General features: G+C 28.9%; 1 protein-coding gene across 1 annotated transcript in view; it reads right to left on the minus strand.

Moving 5' to 3' along the window:
• LOC113386399 overlaps nt 1-11735 on the minus strand; it is a 653774-nt gene extending 642039 nt beyond the window's left edge. Inside the window, exon 1 of the mRNA XM_026624183.1 lies at nt 11697-11735. The gene's annotated coding sequence lies outside the window, so the exon portion shown is untranslated. The remainder of the gene's footprint in view (nt 1-11696) is intronic.
• Between the last annotated feature and the right edge of the window lie 5269 nt (nt 11736-17004).

Here is a 17004-nt window from a genome sequence, read left to right on the forward strand (position 1 = left end):
CACATCAAGCGAATTTAAAATACATAAAAACTATAAAGTTGGGCGACTATGATGCTGGGAATTAATTAAAAGATATTATTGTAAGAGAAATATCAACAAAGATATGTTTATGTTGACCACAAATGTTGGTACATATTCTTTCTACTCTCGAAGATACATGTTTCCTTATATAGTTATAATACTGATCACAAGTTTAGTGGAAAAACGGCAACCAAACTGAAAGTTAGGAAATCTCTATCACTATGGAATTTCGATGTAAAATGCCAACTTATACAATATTAGAAGCGCCAAATATGTATCACCATATGTACATTGGCTTTTCCACCAAGGACTAAGAGTTAGAAGTCTTGCATTTAAGTACTTATCTGTACTGGAAAATCAACCAAATGCTATCCTCAAACATGTCTAGAAGACAAAAAAAAACATTATATTATACATATATTTATGTATCATTTTTCTGTTATTTCAGCTGATATATTTTCGAATTTTAAATGTCTACTTCTGGATAGCATAAAATCTAATATCTATAACCAAAACTACTGAATCTGCATTTCCAGGCAAATTTAAATTACATGGAAATAAAATGATAATACTAATTTTATTGAAATTATTATTTTTTTAAAAAAATTGACCTGAAATCGGCTCAACATCTTCAAAAAGCTTCAAATACACGATGTCAGATAAATTTTGAAGACTTGCATTTAAGTACCTGACTATAATTGAAAAATGATGCAATTGAAGTTAACAAAGACGTAATTTAGATTAATTATTTTTCTGTTACTTCAGCTCATAAATTTTCAAATAATAATGCTTACTACTGGGTAAAATAAAATCTAATAATTATAGTCACCAAAATTACTGAATGCCTTTCCAGGCACATTTAAATTATATGGAAATAAATGATAAAACTAATTTATGCAACATCCATCTTTTTCATTAAAATTATCATTTCATAAAAAGTATTAGTCTGAAATCGGCTCAACATCTTCACTCCAAACTCCAAAATCCTTCAAAGAACTCCAATATATATATATACACGATGTCAAAAAATATTAGAAGGCTTGCATCTAAGCACCAGACTAGATTGGGAACTTGGACTTTCAAGACTAGTCTTCAAACAAACCTAGAAGGTACTAAAAAAGTGTTTTTTGGTATCTTCTGGGGTTGATTTTCTAAAAAAAACTCTTTAGATTTATCACGTTAACATAGATGTAATACGGATTTATTATTTTTCTGTACCTTCGGCATATCTATTTACAAATTTTAAATGACTACCACTGGGGCAGCATTTTAAAATCCAATCTCTACCGACAAGTCACCAAAATTTCTGAATGCTTTTCCAGACAGATTGAAATTAAATGGAAATGACTAAAAAAATAGAACCAATTCATATAACATATTTTCTATAAAAATTAAATACCGATAAAAAGCATTGACCTATAATCGGCTCAACATTTACAACATCTATTATTTTCAATTTCTATTTTTATGATACCAAAATAGTTAATTAACAAATACAGGTTTTTGTCCATGGTTGAAATGGAACAATTTCAGAATATACTGTTTCAATTATCTATTGTTATATACAAAATTATTGGTTCGAGATATATAATGCATTTTATTTGGATTTGTTATTGATTATTAAAATGTCCTGCATCTTAGGAAAATGAGTCATATTTCCTGAATGTGTCATCTAAATCAAGACCAAGATCAAATTCAAGATCTATGATCATGAAATGAATATAATAATTTAAGGCCTGTATAAAATGTTTATAATTTTGTTTTTTTTTTAAATTATTACAAAACAATTTTATACGAGAAATAACTAATATTGGAAAATTAATTACACAACATCAACTAAAACTAGCAAATTCATATCAAAATTAAAATTAATTTTTTAGTTTGTATCTTTAAAATAGAAATCAAGATTACAGTTAGCTGATATTATTTTTGTCCAATTTTCAATTTAAAAACACTTATTTCAATAAATATTTTAGATTACCTGTTATAGGATGTACATTAAGTTTTTAACCATCAGATATTACAATGGAGCTTTAATATTTAATATTAAACAATACAATAAATTCTACAAGGAATAGTGTGAAATTAATCATATATGTGAAAAACAGAAAAAGTTTAATAATTCTTTAAAAAATCATATAACAATATTGACTATTATCTATTGTAAAAAATAAAAAAAAATCTCCTTCGGATAATTAGGATAAAATGTCTATAATAGTAGGTGAATAATAGTACTTATTTATAGAGAAAAGAATAAGTTAAAATTTACTCAATGGGGAGAAAGGTTGCATTTATACATTTTTCTCAAAAATCTATATAAACTTCCTAGTTGTGTTGATCTTCTCGAAACCGTAGAGAGACATTTTATTGGAAACGTGTTTTTATATTTTCTTGTAAGTGCAAGTTACACGCATGGACTTCTCCTTTAAAAATATCGAAATTGATGGGTTTGTGCAATCATCTGTAATTAGCAGGTCAATTACGGACGTTGATAATTAAAGATTAAAAAGTTACAATCACAATAAAAAGTAAAATCGTTCATGTAATAAATCAACGGTGAACGAAGAGACAATTAATCGGTGCATCGAAAAAAAATAACAAAAAACAAAGAGATAAGTGGCTGAAGGAAACTGGGCGCTCTTTTAATGATTTATAAACACAATTTTGTAGCCTCACACAATTCCGTCGGGACAGATTCGCAAAAAATATGTCTTTTTAATGTTCATCTTTTTCTGGATAATGGCAATGCCGAAACCCATTACGGAACGATCGTATACATATTTCATTTCAAAAGAAAATTTTTCTCTGATTCTGAAGTGCGATGTCTTTTAAATGGCTAGAAATAGTAATTTGGTTTTAAGTTTTTCTTTTGGTAAAGTTGTTATGAGAGAAGTATCTAAATATAATAAGCAGCCCTAGTTATACATATGAAATTAGTATTAATTGTTAGATTGCTTTCAGTCGGTAAATAAAATATAAATTACTAGTTTCATTTGCTCTTACACATTAGCACAAAATAATTTAATAAAAACAGATCCGTCATTTTATCAACTGATTTCTAATTTTATATATCTCATTTCATTCAAATTTATCAATCCGTGATATTGTGTAATAATTTTTATGATTGATAAATTGTTTGAATAGTAATCTTGTATAATGTAAAAAAATCACACCTGGGATAAGGTGAAACAAAACGTTGGGGCTAGTTTTAACATACAAGAAATATATTATATACAGATTCAAGTGAAAAAGATTGCATGAATTATATTATTAGTAACATATTTAAGCTGTGTTATAAGTATCACTATATCTTTTATTTGTAATATGAATTATGATAGTAATAGCACTTTACGTTGATTTATGAAAAATATTACAAGAGTCATATATTTTATTTGAATTGATTATAAACTGCATTGATGTATGAAAAGAATTACTTAGAAACAAGTCAATTTTCTTGAAAAATGAGTAAAAAAAATTATCAGAGGCATTATTGTCGTTACTACTTGCTTCGGTAGATTTTATAACAAGGCTCTAAACACAGGGTAAGTTGTAATACCTCACTTTTTCTAGGAATTAAATAATTATGAAATAATCAACAATAGTTGTCAAATTATTTTTACTGGACCTAGTGGAGGAATGGTTACAGCAACTATCCATATTCATTTCACTTCTGAACTCAAGATTAAGATTAGCATATTCTTAAAATATCAAGCAAATTGGAGCACAGTAAAAAAATTCACAAGGCACACGCTTTTTTCCTCTCCATGTACTGAAATAATTTTGTTGATCGTTGGTTGAATAGAGCACATGTGAACAGGATTTGACAAATTAGTTCACTTCAAATATAAACTTAAGGAATAATGTATATTGAATTATTAGTGAGAGAAATAGCAATAATATCAGTAGATCTCAAGATATATAGCTGCCATATATAATATAATTTTTATAGAAAGTTATTATAACTCTCTGCAGTTTTCACCCAGAAATCTTTCCTAAACTCATCTCTATCAAATCCAAAAAACTGTTTATTTTACTTCTTCATGTCTATATCAAAATGATCAGAACACATCAGAAGAAAAAATAATAAAAATTCCTTAAGCCATATAGCAATAATACTGTTCAACCGATGTAAAACCTAAAAATTAAATACAGAGCTCTAAAATTTCAAAGCTACATCTATTAGTGATATAAGTACTTAAAAGTAAATATAGATCAAATTCTGTAAGATTCATCTATGTTGAGCATTGGTATCATTAAATTGTTAGAGCAAAACAAAAGTAAATTGATAAATAGTTTACACGTTTAGTTCAAACAAAAATGTGTTTTTAAGGAACTCTTCATCAAGAAGCTACACTATCTTTTCCCAATATTTTTTAACACCGAAGATAGTAAGTTTTTAGTATTTGAATAAGTACGATTCAACCATCGTTTTACTCCGGCGATGTTTTTCTATGAAATGTTATTCGTACGGCGCGCGAATCCGTATCGCTCGCTCGAACTGTTTTCGTAAAATAAAAGTTTGATATCAAGAAATTCCATTTAGAGTAACAATGCGCTATTTGAATTTATATTACCCGACGTACATGGAAAGAAATCGCTGAGCTCTTAACACCGGCTTATAAACCGAATGGAAAAATACAACGATATGATTTCTGAATGAAAAACTATATGCGCATATCATATTGGAATTTTCTTCTCGCTAAACTTGGTTTTGAAAGAACTATTCTAGAATATAAGAGTATAAATATTCAGTGTGGGAATTGATGTGCTTCATTTCGTACATATTGTATATACTTATTTAGTATTATGCGCACACGGGTAATTGAAAAGGTAGTGCGGAAATGCATTAATTTGTAATAAACTTTTTCAGTTGAATAAAAATATATTGAAATTTATCGTTTACAAAAATATAAAAATGTCATAAAATATTGTTTTTTAAGTACAACTTCTTTAGGCGCGACTAGGGATTAAATCTGTACAAATTGAAGGGAAGTTGCGTTACGCTCAAACTAAAATCTTTGAAGTTATTAAAATAGAAAATATTATTATAGGCAAGACAGATATTACAGCTGTTCAAATAATGAGATTGTATCACCAGCGAAAAAGTAAAACAAAAATACAAGCAGTCAATAAATGTATGTTAATTTTGAATACGCGAAGTTCTTCAAACACAATTACATGAGTAGTGAAATTGTGGAAACAATATTTATTTGTTGTTTAACATAATCTACTGTGTGAACGAATATTACAAAATTTATCAATCAGCAATTACTTAATTTCTCTAATGAAGGTTCACGTCCTAAATGTTAATTACAATGACAAACCGATCATGCCATATTTGAAGTATGATGATATCATTATTGTTTTCAAATATTATAAATATTTTTATTGCTATTGTAAATATATAATTTATAATTCATTTTAAATAGTTATATATAATGGTTGACATTAATAAATGTGTGTATCACGAGTGTTACCATATTACTAATAGACATTATTCAAAATTGTAATATGATGTATTTATTTTTAATTTAAATGCCAACTCGTACAATAGCAAAAAAGTTTTACTTCAATCGCATGTGAACCTTACGCGCACTCTTTTTTTCGAGGTTTTCTTGATCGCCACATCACTCCCCGTTTAGTGTTGACGTCAAATCTATTCGAAAGGGATCGGAAACACATTGTATTTAATATGTGTAAAAATTAATATTTCATAATGTAGTAGGAGTATGTGCATTTTGTAACGATATCCTCTTCGTATTGTTGCGAATGGTCTAGCTCGCTGACACGAGTAGGCCAGTAGAAGACCGGTGGTTTTAAAACTAGTCAATGTGCCCGCAGTCAGGGCTAGTAAATGTGTTACCCTCAGGTGACCTGAGGATTGGGCATACTTAGTAAGTAGGCCGGCGGAAGACCAGTGGTCGGCCTAATGAATATGCTAGTGTTATCAATATCAAAAGCTATTCTATATTTGGACTATTTCATGGGAAAAAATCCATAATCTCTCTCGATAACAAGGTATTTCTGTACAAAACTATCAAAGTGCCCATTTGGACTTATGGAATCGAACTATGGGGTTGCTCTTGTAAATCAAACATAAACATCATTTAAAGGTGCCAGAACAAAATTCTGCGTATCTTAAATAATGCGTCTTGGTGTATTTCGACTTTTAGCCTACATAAGGATTTAAAAATCTGTACAATCAACGAAATGATCAAAATTAGAAGTTCATCTTGGAACAATAATTTAATCCAGCATACAAATCCCACTATTCAAGTGATTCATAGATCGTTAAAAATGCCTGAAAACCTAGAAACTCAATAAATAGAATAAATGATTACAGACAGATAAAAACAGAGAATATATCTATATACTGTAAATGACTACTTCCATATTATGCATACTACGATTTATCTCAGTACCTACTGCAAAAAATTATTGCTTTAATATCTCCAAACAAACTTCAACTTCAGCTCAAATTAAACATCAATAGAGACTAAAAAGAGGCAAACATTTTCGTTATTTTTCTCGTAAGACGTCATTATAGGTAGTGTTATTCTAAGGTATAAGCGCTATTTTCTGATTCGCTGACGGCACAAGACAAAACGCTAAATCGCTAGTCCGGTCACGTCCGCCGCTCCGGTTTTCGAGCGGATCGCACATCGCACGGCGCGGCGCGGACCAAAATGCGATTGCGCTCTCGAAGGGAATTAGTGTGGAGAAAAACGCGCGATTATCGTAAAGTCTCGCGTGGAAAATGTAAACGACCCAATCGTAGAAAAATATTTTATACATCGATATCGGCACGTTTTTATCTCATTTTATTAAAAATACCGTAAGCGTATACAATAAATGAGAGCTGTAAAAGTATTCACGGAATTATACAAAATACATGTAATAAAATAATATAGTAATTAACTGAATATCAACAGAGAAAAACATATTATATAGGGGGAAGTCACCGAGTGCCGGACACCTAAGGTTATTTATAAATAAATCAAAAAATATTTTACGAAATGTTTATTAAATTATAACTTATGTTAGATAACAAAGTTAGAAATCAAACTAAATTAACAAAAACGAAACCTTTGCTAAAAATAATTAATACTATAAATCAAACATTGGTAACAAAAAATATAATAAGAAAGTGGCACCTAGTACCGGACATTTCAAAATAACTTGCATTGAACACATATGTAGCCTTCTCCACACTCTGAAATGTCTGCACATGTGAGTTTGCCGAATATTCTTTGATATTGCAAAAAAATCACTATTTATCCACCCTTTTGGAGCATTCATCATAAGATTTTCATTCTTTGACTAGGAAATACGAAAAATGGGGTATGTAGTGACCGTTAGCACTCATGCAGAACAAAATTGAATAATTAGAATAAATTACGTCAATTCTCACAAAAATATCAATATGTTTACTCTCTGGCGCTGAGAACGACTTAGTGCCCGGCGCTAAGGGACAGATATTTTTGTTCATTTGGTGGTATCAACTAAAATTGTATAAAAGATCTAATAATATTCTACCATTCTACGGATAACAATTAAGTACTACTTTTATCTTTGCATACCACTCAAATGTAAATACTCAAATGTACTAGAATTACTTAATTGATATTTATGTAACGCCGTGATTTTGCAAAGGGTTGCCGTGACCGTGTGTGTCACAGGTGAGTCTTGACGCGTGATCCTGCACCTGCGTGCCCCCCGCGCCCCTTTCACTTGTATTTTGAAATAAAAGGATTTATACTCGCTTAACTAATACGTATTAAATAGAGTGTCTGGCACTAGGAGCCGTCCGGCGTTACTTTCCCCTAATAATAAAATATAGTAAATGTATATGTTTTATTCTGGAGATATTAAACATAAAATATGATTTATGAAAAAGTAAGGATTTTAATATAATTTAAATTAAAAAGAATATAGTGATATGCGGGAGTGCAGAGTACAATTTTACTTTTAGTACCTACTACATTAGAACTAACAACTATTAAACTATGTTCAGTAAACTTTCCCGCTAATTGATCAAACTAAACTAATAAAAAGAGACCTTTTTACCCAATGACCTTTAAGCCCCGCTCTACCCAATATTCAAGGAGAAGATAATATAATATAAGGCGTAAAATTTATTACAGTAATTTGTTTTTTTTTTCTTTTGAACATATTGCTACAAAATATCAAATATAATAAATATAAAAGCTAAGAATTAACAAAATAAATAAATGAAAGAAACAAGAAATCTGCTATAATATAACATACATTTATGATGTAGTAACATAACAATAAATTATGAATTCTGGAGATTTTTCTGTGATCTGATAACTTATTTTAAATTTTCTCAATATATTGTCAAAAAATTGTAACTCAGGTAAAAAATACATAAAAAAAAGTTGAATTCCTGCAGCTGAAGAAATTAGCCTAGAAATGGTTTAATTTTATGAATAAGTAAAATAAGACTTTCTCAACAAACTTTCGAACGTGGAGTTTAGATATTGCCCTTTAAATTTTAAATGGTCTCATAACTTGAATTTTTGTCTTGAAATAAGAAAGAAATAACTAACTAGTTATAATTAATTTGAAGTGAATGCCAAATGATTTATTCAATGTAAATCGACATCTGTCATTTCGTGTTATCATTTCGATCATTTTAAAATTGGTTTGGTATCTTTACCATGTGATCTCTAAATAAACGAGTATTGATTTCAATTTTTATATCACCATTGATATATAATATTACATGATAATAAATATATCATTTCCATGTTATAAATATATTTGTTTTAAATATTTAGAGTAATTGTGATTTCGATGTTATCATTTGTCTCATCATATTACTAAATGTGCAATGGGCAGTGCAATTAGAAAAAATCATTACTGTTCTAATAAATTCATATTGCGTTTGTTAATTAACAAGTAATTACAGAGTATAACATGTTATATTAGAATATGTAATTGCGATGTCATTGTAATAATAAATAATATATCAAACTAGTAGGAAATAATACTAATACAATGTGCTTCGAGTAATTGGGAATAATTTTGATATTGAGACATAGATGACAAAATTAATATGCAACGTTGACTGATTGTAATGAAATATTATTGAAGTCATCAATTTCGTGATCTAACTGTAATTTCGGTCCTTTGTATCGAGAAGTCAAAACTATTTGCATAAAAATACCATAATAGTGAATTGACAAACATATTCGTCATGGTGAAGTGACTAAACACAAACTACGGAAAGTCTAAAATCTTCCTTGTCAATATATTTATTCTTTATACAAATAGAAGGTTCTTAATGTGAAAACCGAATTTTTTTCTTGATATCTTCACCGGAAAACAGTCCGGAGCCATTTGAAGAATCCGGCTTAGCGCTTATCATACCGTCATGACCTTAAATCCGGGCGTGTTCGTGGCACTTCTTATCGCAAAACAAAAATATTAAATGACGTCCTGTGATATCATCTCTTTTTATTAGGTCAACCATGAACACATTCCGGGATAAGAAGCTCACGTACACGAAAAAATAAATAGTAGTTGAAAATAAGACTAATTTACATAAAAACATTACAAGTATAATTTTTTAATTGATAATTGTCTCTACAAATCCACTCACCAAAATTTCAGCTAATAAATTGCACACATATATTAATCTCGAACGCTTAGACTTATATTCTTGGATAAATCCTATTATAAAACAAGAAAATTGAGCAAGTAATTAAATATCTTTCTCCTTCAATACAAAAGACGGTCTGGGAGTACAGCTTTTTAATCCCACCACAGGTTAGAAAATTGTGTGATTATCAATATCATAACACAATCTCAATCCAAATTTTCGATAACTCAAAGAGTCAACTAAACTTCTGAATTTGCCAAATTCGGTATCAAACAATATTCAGATAATGAAAGGTCTACAAATAATAACAAACAAAATCTACTAATCTATTATTGAATTTTGTAAAATTAGTGTTAAGATTGATATCGTTTTAGCTTCGTATTTCATTGGGCGTAATACAATTGAGATAATTTGCTTTCTGTAATATAAAAATCTAATCCTGCATCCGAAATATAAGAAATAAAGCAATGTATAACTGTTCTAATATGGGATTTAGTAAAAGGTTTGATAATTATCATGTGATGCAAGAACGTGTTTGATAAGCATCCACATGATGCAAAAACATGTTTGATAATTTTCCACACGATTTATTTTATGATTTATATCTCATTACATATCCAACTAATCATATTATACGATTTTAATCATCTTTATGGTATACCAAACTAAAAGACAAGGAAAATTGATTGAAAATGGTGAATTATTCTTTAGTGCTGCTAAAGGCAACATGAATAGCTATTTAGTGTACCAAAAACATTATGCTATTTTTGGATTAAATGCAGAATTTTTTTTTGTCGATTAAATGCAGAAAATTATTTTTGTAAATTTGTAGGTGTAGTAAAAAACGAAATATAGTTTTAGCAGCATAAGTGCATACAAAACGAAAATATTGAATGTCGTCCTGTGATATCCTTTTATTAGGTCAATCATGAACACATTCCGAGATAACAGGCTCACGTACACGAAAAAATAAATAGTAGTTAAAAATGAGACTAATTTACATACAAGATTTTGGAAATAAAATTATTGAATTGGTAGTTGTCTCTGCTAAATTACTCATGGAAGTTTCAGCAAATAATGCAATTTTTACGTATGCAACTTTTCTAATATTTGATTGAGTAAAAAGAGTTCGACGAGTATTCTAATGATGCAAAAACATGCTTGATAAATATCCACATGATGCAAAAACATGCTTGATAATTTTCCACATGATTTATTTTATGATTTATATCTCATTACATAGCCAACTAATCAGATTATATGATTTGAATAATTTTTAAATTAGCCTATCTATATATATATAGTGATCTTTATATATCGCTTATATTTCTAAAGTTAATGATTACTTTTTTATGAAAATTGATTTGAAATTGGTTTAAATTTATTCTATTCTTTGGCAAACCGTTAGGTTTCACAATTACCTAAAAATAAATACAAAACGGAGAAAATTAAACAAACAAAATGAATACAAAATTATTTTTCAGTGATTCAAATAACATTAAAATATGCTCATTTTATTTATATAAGCTGTCGGAGGAAATAAAATCACTCACTTATATTCAAAATTAAATTAACAAATTAAATATGAACAGAATTAATTTTATTGATAATCTTTTATTGAGATATATTTATTAAATTTAAAAAATTCTTGCATAGAAAATGATTTTTTATCATATAGTAATTTTTACACCTGTACTGAAATGGCCAACAAGTAAAACTGTAGGATTAAGAAAAGTATAAGAAAAATATAATTTATATTTTAGTACGTGGATATGTGTATGTGTTTTTGTGTTTATACAATTGCAAATTTATAACAATATATAAAAATTAAACTGTTATAAACTATTTGCAGAGATATTTGTTAAACAATCTTATACGAGACAATGTATCTAACTAAAGATGTGGTACGTATATCTCATATTTTAAAAAAGAAAAAAAAATAGATAAAAAATACCATTAGTCTGACTAAAGTCATTAACAATTTTCTTTCGTATTTTTACTTTGTCGCTAAATGCTTATCAATACAATACCATAAATATAAAACACTTACCTCATCTCTATTTTTCCTCCTAATGTTTTCCTGATCGCAAATCTGTAAATAAAAGAAAAATTAAATTATTATCATTTAACGATAAGATTCTGTGACTAATCCATCGTATTTAAGTATTTCCATACAGTTAAATATTTAAACAACAATTTAATTTACTTTTCTCCCAGCTAACTAATATATTAAAATTACTGCTAATCAAATATAAATTAGTACAACCGTACCCAGTCTACTTTACATACAAATTTTATAATTGAAACCAATAAAAAGAATCATACCAAAAAGTTTTTTTTGTTTATATGGTTATCGATTCAAACTAATCTGGTTCAACAAAAGTTTTGTTGAGATTTACTTATATGTACAATACTCTTATAGACGGCATACCAATATTTTTGTCTTTAAAATTGTAAAATATTTATTTTAAAGCATGAACAAATTTTTACGTTGTTTTAGCAATGGTTGGAAAGTCTATTTTACTTGATATCATATTTAGACCTATACTTTCCAATGAAAACGGATGCCACTACTGCATGATATCACGCTTTTCGAATCAGAAATTAAAACTGGAAGTCTTGTGGCCGAAAGACCTGGATTTTTAACCCAAGGTACTAAAAACCCAAAAATAATAATATCTGTGTAATTTTATATATTCTTTTATTCTCTTATCTTATTTTTCTATTCATTCAAAATTATTTCTCGGGAAAACAAGTGCATGTCAGATTGAATTTTACGGTTATTAAAATTGCATGAAAAGCTTACAAAAGTGTACAGATAATTAAATAATTGCTTACAAAAAACCCATACATAATCGAGATTCTAATGTGCGTTTGTGGAATCAAAAAAATGTCTTACATTTCAATCAAGATATAGAAGCGAATATGGAATCGGACAGTAAACCATCAGAAATCCAAAACTACGAAAGACCGTTATTGGATCCAGCAAATACAGCAAGATACCTCGCGAAGAAGGTCGGACCAATATGTTTACATCGGAAAAGATCTCGCTGCGTTCAACTTCTTCAGTTTCTGACTCAAGACAGGAAGTAATATCATCTAGTAATAATGCATCTACAAGCCTCACTCAACCACATTCTGATGTCAAGAAACCTCCTAATTCATGGCAAGTAGTCAATTTCAAAAAAGAAAAAACTTCATTTGAACCATAGGAATAGATGTCAAAATTCAAAACAGATTTTCGACCCTTTCAACAATAGACACAGCTAATGATGACAACTTAGTTAAACCGGCCCCAGTCAGTAAGCCCCCTCCAATATTTATTTACGGAGTGACGATATTAATGATATGTCTAATCAATTAAATGAAATAATTCCGCATGATCAATATTTCCTGAGAAGTTTAGCTAACAATACATTTAAAATTAAGATAAGCTATTAAATGTAAATGTGATGAAATTTAATAAGCTGTCTATAGTGATGGTCAGGAAACACATAACGTCAGTTAATACTAATAAGCTTAACTAACAGCAATATTGCACATTAATTATCGTTTTAGAGATAACTGAAAATTTAACGGAGCTATGCTAAGCTTTCGATATTCAGACCTATGTGCCCCAAGGGGCAGGGGAATGTAACCTCAATACAATTTACAGAATCTTAAACATGTGTATAAATACATGAAATTGTTTGTGAAGCATTGATTTTCACAGTTTCCTAGACACTTAATAAGTTTTTTATTGGAAAATCTAAAAAGTTCATAATGGCTGAACTCTTCCTCAAAAAATTGTTTTAAGAGATGGTTAGAACTAAATGCATAGATCAAATGCAAGTTGGCTAATAACTTTATATTTAAATTATATCTATTGTCACATGAGAGTAAACAATGAATTATTTCAAAGATAAATTTTTCAAAGATAGATTTTCACATGGTTCCAGTTCTCAAGACTAACAAATACAATTGTTTCTGCATAAAAATGAATACAAGATGTCCGTCCACTAAGATAATCAAAAAATTGTTAAATATTTTTTTAAATCTCATAAATTATTTTAATAAAAATAAGTTATGTAATATGTTTTATATAAAAGTATTCTAGATGCGTTTTTTATAAAAAAAATGGTATAAGTTCTAATATTACGATATAGCATTATTTATATTGTAGGACAATAAATAGCTGTATCAATGTGGACCATTTTGTTGCAATTTGCAAATATATTTTTGTTGAATTCAAATAATTATTGTTTCAACAACAATAAGAGTAATTCATCTATTTTTTTTCAATTCAGATCACAATGATTATAATTGTTATGGCTTTATTTAATGTTGCAGCAATGCCGGATAAAGGCTCTTTACACTTCCAAGCATATTGCTATCCATATTTTCAAGGAAAAACTGACTTCGAGTAGCCTACTACTTGATAGTAGTCTACTCGAAGCGGGATCGAACCCGGGACCTATGATTCATGTACTACTTGCTACTTGATTATGAAATGCAATAATAATTTGCTTGGATTTCATAATTCGTATAAAGAATTTAAGTAAAAATCAAGTAAGCAAAAACAAGGTGTGGCAGACTTCTGTGCAACCAACTCGAGATCCTTCTAATTTGATGGTAATAAAAGTACACACTAAATACCTGTAGATGATTATTCTAATTGTGATTTTGATCAAATGAATCAGAGTAATAACATGTTGATTTTAGAATAACGAGATGTCACAAACCGTAGTTTTATTTACTTTCTATAGTAATTATACAAAAATAACTAGTTCACTCAATTCTAGTAATTAGGTAAATACGTCATCCTCACCAAGTGTCATACCTTAGTTAAAATTGCAAAAAGACATTTTTGCTCTCACTTCCTGGATTTTCTGCAAAGTGTAGTAGAATAAAAATAAAAGCTTAATCAAAGATTGATCTCTAATGTCTTCTAATAATACCAGGTAAATCTTATGTTGTCAGTCCCTGAACCAGGAATCATGTGCAATATCCCTCGATATAGCCACAATGCATGTTCGGCGTTCAGGCATCAATTAGCACTAATGGTTGCTAACGATACGTTAAATGCATTTAGAGTTAATACTTGTTATTGTAGGGGCAATGCACGCCGATCCAGGTCATAACAATATACGGAATTTTTATTTTTGATTATCGTGCCAAAACACAATTTGAAATAAAGCTTTCGCTATACAGGATTATTGAAATAGCTGGTAATAAGTGGTTTGATATAAAGCAGTAAAAGGAATCTTCTCGTATTCATAAGAATTTATTAATTTGTTCTGAGATAAAGAAGTCCTTTTATCTAACTAATAGTATAATTTTTTTGTATTTGACAACTAAATTAGAAAATCATCTTAGGGGATTATTCTAGAATAGAGGCATCAATTTTAGGTCATGTTTAAGTCATTCTTAAAAATGCAATCAATTTTGATACTATCATCTTTCTCATAAGATGTTTATCAACATTATTATAATAGTGGCGGAAAAAAATTAAATAAATTTATAAATTCGCAGTGCTTGAAGCAGGGGGTCTCAACAAATTAACACGTGGCCTTGCCCACGATTGCAGCCCTCCTAGTAATTTGAAATAAAAAAAAAACTAGAATGATGTCGCAATGGTATATAGAGCAGGCCGGAGCACAAAAATCCAATTTGGCTTTGAGTATGTAATTATATTGTGAAAAGTAAACTAATTATATCACAACAGATAGCACATATCTAACAAACAACTATCTGACTATGTTCAGTAAAACTCAGTTAATTCTTTATTATAGAAATGTTTCAAAAATTGTCACCTGGTCCTTTTTACTTCATAGGCGGGGCAAATTGGTCCTTTTTACACCGTAGGGCAAGAGCTGGAATTTTGTCAGGAATATTCATCAGCACAGTTGGAATAACTGTTTATTTAACTGTTTAAATATTTATTGGATTTATTTTTAGTAAAATTACTTTTTTTACATTAATTAACTTATCGAAGGAGAAATTTGTTTTCATAAAAAAGCCGATTCGCTAATATTATGTTTTCTCGACGTTTCAAGCCATTCTGAATCGAATGAGACCAAATTTGGAAAAAGTATGTGTGTGTGTGCGTGTGCGTGTGTGAATAGATTTTTTACCGTAAATCGACGTTTTCTCAAAAACCGCTCGACCGATTTCAAAAATTTAAATGCCATTAGATGTATCTCGATGATGACTATTTGTCAGTTTTGCTTTACGATCAGCCCAACCGTTGCTTTGTAAATCGCAGAAAAGTGAAAAAATTTCGTTGAAAAACCAGTACCAACTAGTTTACTTTTTTATTTGATACATTTTATTTTCTACACCTTTGCCAGGGCAAAGGGTAATAAATATTGTTTGTTAATTCTGAACACCACTTGTTTTTAGATATCGGTGGTGGAGCTCTTTACCCGTAGACCTTTAAGCCGCTCTACCCTACTAAGATTGAATTGAAAAATAAATTTTTGACAAAATGGTATGTTTTTGAAAAAAGGATCAATTTCTAACTACTTTTTTGAGTTTCTCGACTTTGTTGAAATTATTAAAAATTTGGAGGCTAGTCCGAAACTTTAAAGTAAATTGGTAGTAGAGTTCGAGAAATCGTAGGTATTGTATTAAAAAAAAAACAGTTTTGAGAAAAACGCGTTTAAACTTTCGTAAAATGAATGAAACATCATGGTCAAACAGCTGTGTCTCCAAATATAATATATATATATATATTTTTAAAAACCCTTTCGAACACATATTACACAAATAGATAAATTTAAAAAATGTGATAAAAAAAACTCATTTTTAAATTTTTACGCCAGAATAACTCCTTAAGACAACATTCAAGAGATGACATACTCTAGGGTAAGCAGAAAGGTGCAATTTGATTTGCAGTAATTATATTGTCCAAAGCAAAGAAACTACATCACAATACATAATATATATCAAACAAACAACTATCGTACAATGTTCAGTAAAATTGCTAATTAATTCCTAATTATAGAAGTATGTTTTTTACTCCATATAGATACAAAAGGACAGCAAGAGGGCAAACATATCCGATGCTTTATTATTAATTTTAAATGTATTATACGAAATAATAGTTATAATATTTAACCAACGCATAAAATAAATTTTATGGGCACAAAATTCAAAAACAATGTTAAAATGTTAAAACCCGCACTTAAAATTCATATCGACTTGATTCATTTAGTGGTGACTGGCAACGACAGTGTAAATTCATTTATGAGATTTTGCAAAAATATCACTCCTATCCAGCGAGTACTATTTCATAAAGTTTTAATGCCGCTAAATAAACTGTGAAAAAACGTAGAAAACAAAACTGAATAAATAGAACTTTAATATAAATTTACATT

The sequence above is a fragment of the Ctenocephalides felis genome, unplaced genomic scaffold (assembly GCF_003426905.1).
Source record: "Ctenocephalides felis isolate EL2017-DRISC unplaced genomic scaffold, ASM342690v1 CF-g0.4_SCAFFOLD_00845, whole genome shotgun sequence".
Taxonomy (NCBI): Eukaryota; Metazoa; Arthropoda; class Insecta; order Siphonaptera; family Pulicidae; genus Ctenocephalides; species Ctenocephalides felis.